This window comes from Hemicordylus capensis, chromosome 4 (assembly GCF_027244095.1).
Source record: "Hemicordylus capensis ecotype Gifberg chromosome 4, rHemCap1.1.pri, whole genome shotgun sequence".
In the NCBI taxonomy this organism is placed as follows: domain Eukaryota; kingdom Metazoa; phylum Chordata; class Lepidosauria; order Squamata; family Cordylidae; genus Hemicordylus; species Hemicordylus capensis.
The window spans coordinates 155224483-155232134 of record NC_069660.1 but is presented as its reverse complement, the minus strand read 5'-3'; positions in this window follow the sequence as shown (position 1 = coordinate 155232134).

Genomic DNA, 7652 nt, shown 5'->3' with positions numbered 1-7652 from the left:
GTTGTACACTAATCTTTCTCCAACTAACAGAAAATCAGTTTGGTACAGCAGAGTGGAATGGAGACGGACCAAGGAAACCTGGGTTCAAATTCCCATTTGGCCATGACATTTTCTAGGTGATATTGAGCATACTCTACCTTACAGGGTTGTTGTGAGGATGATATGTAATAGCCGTTTTGAGCTCCTTGGAGAAAGGGTAGAATACTAATGCGATTATTAATGACAAGGAAAGAAGTCAAATGTCTCCTATTTTAAGAATTTTTCCTTATTTTCAAAGGCTCTCTTCCCACTCTCCCCTGAGACTGTATTTCTCATAGAACGTTTGATGTCTCTCATTTCCAAATGTTTCTCCTAGAGCTCTGTAGAACCAAAGCGGGTGGGGGGGGGGCACAGAGAACTAGAACAAAGTGTATTGTGTAAGGGAGCTGTGTTTGGGGAGAAAGGGAGTGCTAGAGGACCAAAAACAAAATGTAAATGGGTGGAAAAGAATAATTATTTGCCCTTCTGTCCTTTCTTAAGACACCCAAGTCTAAATAATTACTTTGGGAATCCTTTGGGGACAGAGATAGATAGCAATGAAATTGCTGTGAGCTTTCCTAAGTCTGTGGTATAGGATAGGATAAAAATAAAACAAATACATTGAGCAAAGGTCACATGACTGGGTGGAAGGGCCTTACCATCAAAGTGAGATTGTTATCATCAAGGGCCTTAACATCAAACACTGTACTTACTGAGGCTGTTCTCAGGAGCAGCCAAGACTGGGCAAAGAACTGCTGGGAGTCGAGCGGCTCAGCTCCCAGTGGTGGCTCAGTGGTAGTGATGCGTCCGGACTGGTCCGGAGGCCATTGAAAAGGCCTCCAGACTGTCCGGACCGGTTTGGACCTGGCCGGTCCGGTCCAGGTGGAGGGGGTCCCTTTAAGGGCAGGGAGGGTTTACGCGACGGGTCGGAGGCCCGGTCTACCCGTCGCGTCGGGGAGACGTGAAGCTCGCGCGCCGCGTGTGCGTGCGCAGAAGGCTTGTCGCAGCCTTTTGCAATGAGGAGGAGGCAGAAGGGGCGGCGGGGAGGTATCCTGCTGCCCCAATTTCTACAGTAACTACAGGCGCTGGAGGGGGCAAAGCGGCAGGAGGGGTAAGTAAACCCTCCCCGCCTTTAAAGGAACCCCCTCCACAGTGCCGGACCGCAGCTGTGCAGTTCTGTGCACACCCCTACTCAGTGGCAAACTCACCTAAGGAGCCTGTCTCATAAACGAGGTGAAGGGAGAGAGTACTCCCTTAGCCGTGTTTACTTGACCGTGTGTCAGCACTGGCTACTTTCAGCTATTGCTGACACGCTGACGTGTGGTTGCTTATCGCTGGGGGGATCCCCATAATGCACCATGCACTTGAGCGGTGCATTGTGGGATTTCCAGAGTGCCCCCGCACCTCTGTGCTGCATGGCGCAGCAGCAGCTCATGTGGGTGCACGATCCATGCACCTGGCAACCCTATATCCAGATTGTCCACTGCTGCTGCCTTCCTTCCCCACTGCCCGCCTTCAAGCCTGCTCACAGAATTGTGAGGACGGGCTCGGTGTGTGCAGTGGAGCACACAGTTGGTTTGCCAGACAAAAATGTTCCAATTAAGTTCATTGTACTTACTTAATTTCATTGTTAGCCTTCCCTCCCTCCCAGGAGTTTAGGGTAAGGGGCCATAACTCAGTGGCAGAGCACGTGCTTTGCATGCAGAGGGTCCCAAGCTCAGTCTGTGGTATCACCAGGTAGGGCTGGCAGGGGAAAACTCCTCTCTAAATCCTGGAGAACCACTGCCAGTCAGCATCGATGATCCTGACCTACATAAACCAATAGTCTGGCTCATTATAAGGCAGCTTCCTATGTTCATTTGCTATACATAGTCCCGCCCCGCCCTGCAGCCGCATTTCACCCTCACAAAATCCTTCTGAGTAAAGTTAGTCTGAGAGATGGTGACTGGCCCAAGGCTATCCAGTGAGCTTTATGGCTGAGTGGGGCTTTGAGGCCTGGCCTTCCAGGTCTTCATCCAGTGCTTCAACATGCTCAACACTGGAAAGACAAAGGTAGCACAGATAGAAAAATAAGCCACCAAACAAGATCATGTGAACTGGTCCCAAAAGGTATGTTCAAATCCTGACTAAGAACATAAGAACAGCCCTGCTGGATCGGGCCCATCTAGTCCAGCATCCTGTTTCACACAGTGGCCCACCAGATGTCTCTGGAAGCCTACAGGCAGGAGTTGAAGGCATGCTCTTTCTCCTGCTGTTGCTCCCCTGCAGCAACTGGTATTCAGAGGCATCCCACCTTTGAAGCTGGAGGTGGCCCACAGCCCTCCGACTAGTAGCCGTTGATAGACCTCTCCTCCATAAAGTTATCCCAACTCCTCTTAAAGCCATCCAGGTTGCTGGCTGTCACCACATCTTTTGGCAGAGAATTCCACAAGTCGATTATGTGTTGTGCGAAAAAGTACTTCCGGTTGTTGGTCCTAAATTTCATGGCAATCAATTTCATGGGATGACCTCTGGTTCTAGTGTTATGTGAGAAGGAGAAGAATTTTTCTCTTTCCACTTTCTCCACACCTTGTATGATTTTATAGACCTCTATCATGTCTCCCTGCAGTCGTCTTTTTTTAAAACTAAAAAGCCCCAAGTGTTGTAGTCTTGCCACATAAGAAAGGTGCTCTAGGCCCCTGATCATCTTGGTTGCCCTCTTCTGCACCTTTTCCAGTTCTACAATGTCCTTCTTTAGATGTGGTGACTAAAATTGTATGCAGTACTCCAAGTGTGGCTGCACCACACTTGCCATAGATTTAGTAGAAAACTTTGGCCTATCACTCACTATCCTTCAGTTTCATATTTTGAAAATAGTGACCTACATTCTAAGGGTGTTGTGAAAATCATTGTGGGAAGGGTTTATTTTATCATATTTTAAAATTTTGTATATTGACACTTTTCAGCTAAACTCAAAGCAGTATGCAATGTATTTCCTTATCATCCTTTTAATCCTTTCCTCCAAGGTGCTCAGAGCAACATACAACCACCATCACCCCACACCATTTTATCATTTCAACAACTCTGTGAGGTAGGCTAGGCTGAAAAATGGTGACTGGCCCAGGTGATTTTCATGGCTAAGCAAAGATTTGAATCCAAGACCAAGTCAATCATTCTCTGCTGCATCACGGTGATTCTGGGGTTGTGTGTGTGTGTGTGTGTGTGTAATATAACAAAACCTAACACAACCAGTTAGAAGCAATAATATAACCAATTGTTACTTTGGCCAATGAGGACCACTGCAATAAATCTTAAAGTAAACAGTAAACAGTGCCCTTCCTTTCTCTCAGTGGACCTTATTTTTCAGACCCAAGTTTCCACCTCTTTCGGGTGCTTTGCTAAAACTTTTAGAACAAGTTGCTAGAGTTTTATTTTAATTTTATGTATTTAAAATATTTCTATACTGCCCAAAACTTGCGTCTCTGGGCGGTTTACAATTAAACCCATTTAAAACATTAAATCAATTAACAATTAAAATCATTTAAAAGATTAAACACCTAAAACCTAGTATTAAAATTATTTAAAACTACAAATCTAATTAAAAGCCTGGGTGAATAAATGTGTCTTCAGTGCCTTTTAAAAAGTTGCCAGAGATGGGGAGGCTCTTATTTCAACAGGGAGCGCATCCCAAAGGCCAGGGGCTGCAACGAAGAAGGCCCGTTCCCGAGTGGCCGCCAGATGAGTTGGTGGCAGCCGCAGGCGAACCTCTCCAGATGATCTTAGCAGGCGGTGGGGCTCATGGGGAAGAAGACATTCTCTTTAATACCCAGGGCTTAAGCTGTTTAGGGCTTTATAGGTAACTAGTCACATAAGGGCGCTCTAGCGGGCTCTGCTCTGCACCGCCGCCTGCGGCTCCAGCTGGGCCCACTGCCCGGCTTCCCCTGCCGCCTCCTTCAGCTGGGCCCGCCGCCTCCTCCGGCTTCCCCCCCGGGCCCGCTTCCCCCGGCCCGGGCCGCCTTCCCCCGCCTTCCCCTGGCCCGGGCCGCCTTCCCCAGCCTCTCCCCCCGACTCCTCCCAGCCGGGTCCACCGTCTCTTCCGGCCGAGCCCACGGCTCCGGCCTCCTCCGCCTTCCCCCCGGGCCCGCTTCCCCCAGGCCGGGCCGCCTTCCCCCGGGCCGGGCCGCCTTCTCCGGTCTCTCCCTCTGTCTCCTCCCGGCCGGGCCCACCGCCTCTTCCGGCCAAGCCCGTGGCTCCGGCCGGGCCCACTGCCACCCGGGCCCGCCGCCTTCTCTCTCCCTTCTTCTTGGGAGGCGGGTTGAGGCAGCGCTCAGGGGCGTGTCAGACACGGACGCAGGTACCTTCTCCCCTACGGGGGGTGTTCCTTGGGGCGGTGGGGGGGTGCGCGGAGGTTCCCCCTCCCCCCGGCGGCCTTCATTTTCAGTGCTAGTGGCCCGTTCAGGCTTTCAAACTTCGTCGCGGAGGCCATTTTGGACACTGCCGCACGTGCGCAATTCGCCTGCCAGAGACACGGATGCAGGTACTGAGACACGGACGCAGGGACCCAAGCATTTTATTATATAGGATGACCAGCACCTTGTATTTTGCCCGGAAACGTATTGGTAGCCAGTGCGATTCCTTCAACACAGGAGTAATATGGTCTCTCCTAGATGACCCAGAGACCAGCCTGGCTGCCGCATTCTGAACTAACTGCAGTTTCCGGACTACATACAAAGGCAGCCCCACATAGAGCGCATTAGAGTAATCCAGCTTAGAGGTTACCAGCAGATGTACCACTGTTTTGAGGTTGTTCATCTCAAGAAATGGACACAGCTGGAGTAGCAAGAAAAGCTGATAAAAAGCACCTCTGGCCACTGCCTCAATGTGAGACACCAGGGAGAGGTTCGGATCCAGAAGCACCCCCAGACTGTGTACCTGTTCTTTCTGGGGGAGAGTGTTCCCATCCAGAACTGGCAGATCAAAATTGTCTCCCAAGTTTCAACCCCACACAATAAGAACCTCCGACTTATCTGGATTCAACCTCAGTTTGTTATCCCTCATACAGCCCATTACTGCCTCCAGGCAGGCATTTAGGGAGGTTATGCCTTCTCCTGATGATGTTGACATGGAGAAATAGATTTGGGTGTCATCAGCATGTTGATAACACCCTGCACCAAATCCCCTGATGATTTCTCCCAGTGGTTTCATGTAGATCTTAAACAACATTGGAGACAATACGGGGCCCAGAGGGGCCCCATACGCAAGTTCCAATTTTGAAGAACAACAGTCCCTGAGTGACACCATCTGGAATATGTCCATGAGGTAGGAGCGGAACCACTGCATAACTGTGCACCCACCACCAATCCCTTCAGACGTTCCAGAAGGATACTATGATCAATAGTATCAAAACCCACCAAGAGATCCAAAAGGAGGCCACCACCTTCTCAATCACCTTCCCCAACCATGGAAGGTTGGAGACAGCCCTATAATTATTCAACTCTGAGGGATCCAAGGCAGGCTTCTTCAGAAACAGTCTAATGATAGCCTCCTTAAGACAAGGAGGTGTCCTGCCCTCCCACAGAGAAGCATTTATAATCTCTACCAGATTATACAACAGCCAGATTATATAATCTCTAACAGATTATACAATATATCTCTACAACAGCCTCCCTGCCAGATAGTATAAGCCATGTTGAGCAAGGATCAAGAGAGCAGGTGGTAGGCTGCACAATTCCAAGCAACTTGTCCACATTCTCAGGAGTCATGAACAGAAACTGATCCAGAGTCATCACATAAGAGGAGCTGCTGGACACCTCAGCATCAGACTCTGTAACAATTGTGCAGACTCTGTAACAATTGAATCTAAGTCAGCCCGAATACTAGAGAGTTTGTCCACAAAGAACTCATTCAAAATGTCACAGCGAGTAACTGCTGGTTCCAAGTACTGAATCAAGGGGGAAGGGGTGCACATTAGCCTCTTCACAACCCTGAACAACTCTGCCGGATAAGAACTTGTGGACACGATACAGGAGAAAAAGAATTGTTTCTTTGCTGCACGTATCACCTGAGCATAGATCTTCAAATGCTCTCTATGTAATAATCTGTCGGATTCGAGTCAAGTCTTCCTCCAATTACGCTCTAGTCATCTACCTTGCTGCGTCAGCCCTCGTAGTTCTTCTGTATACCAAGGGGCCAGTTTCGAAGTGGGTCAGAGAGGACACTTAGAAGTGATCGTGTCCACTGCCCTGGTGAGTTGATTATTTCAATTCTCCACCAGAATGTCAACAGGGTCACCAGCAGAGCCAACAGTAAATCCCTCCAAGGCTTCTCGGAATCCTATTGGATCCAGTAACCTTCTCAGGTGGACCATCCTAATGGGCCCTCCACCCCTGCAGAGGCGGGACGTGGTTGTGAGTCCAACCTTAACCAGATGGTGGTCCGTCCATGACAATGGGGAAATCACTGGAGTCCCCACCCATGGAACACCACCCTGTTCAGAGTGAAAGACCAGATCAAACGTGTGACCAGCAATATGCATCGGTCCCAAGACACCTGGGATAGGCCCATAGTTGTCATGGCTGTTATGAACTCCTGAGCCACCCCAGACATATTGGTCCCGAAGTGAACATTGAAGTACCCCAGCACCACAAGCCTGGGAGACTCCAACGCCAAGCCCAAGACCAAGTCTGACAGGTCAGTTAGGGACTCCATTGGGCAACTTCTCTCTCAGCCTAACCTACTTCACAGGGTTGTTGTGAGGAGAAACTCAAGTATGTAGTACACCGCTCTGGGCTCCTCCATCCGAGGTCCTTGGGAAGGACTCGGTGTCTGGATAAAACAACCAGTCCATAACACCTGTCTGACTGTGTAAACAAGAAATAATAATAGTTTCATCTGTGCAATGCTGGAAGATATGACATTCAGAGCCTACTTTGGCAGGGAGGTCCAGAAAACAGGTGCCCTACTGGGGAAAAGACCCTCTCTTCCTAATCTTCACATATGCTCTGTATCCAAGAACTCCTGCAGATAATTGCTATTAAACATTTTAACAGAAAAAAGGGAAGGGAAGGTGTGTGTGTGTGTGTGTGTGTGTGTGTGTGTGTGTGAGAGAGAGAGAGAGAGAGAGAGAGAGAGAGAGATCCTCCCTAGGTGGCAAAATTAGAGACAGCGGTTTACCAGGGACAAAGTAACAATTAATATATCAACAGAGGCACAGAGAAGAAAAAATGCAAACAAAAATACAGCATCAGGAGAAGAGTAAAACAGCCACAGCCTTTAGCCATTTCTCAAGTCACATGCTTGCTTAAACAGCAATATCTTGACCTGCACCTAAAAAGAAGCAGAGAAGGAGCCAGACATATTTCCCAAGGCAATAGCTTTGAGACCCTGCAGTAGACACAGTCCCTAGCCAGCTTGTGTTTGCTCCAAATCCAGCAGTTAACTAACCAGCAAATTAGTCAAGACTTCAAGGGAGAAGAATTATTAGGTGTTGCACATCTCAATTGTACATGAATACACAAATGGCAGATGAAACCTTTTCTGGACTGTACCACTTCAGATTGTGGGTGAGGGTCTGCATGCTAGAAGGCTCCTCTCTATTAAACAAACAAACCTCCCTGCATAGGGATTATTATTATTAATATTATTATTTTTACATT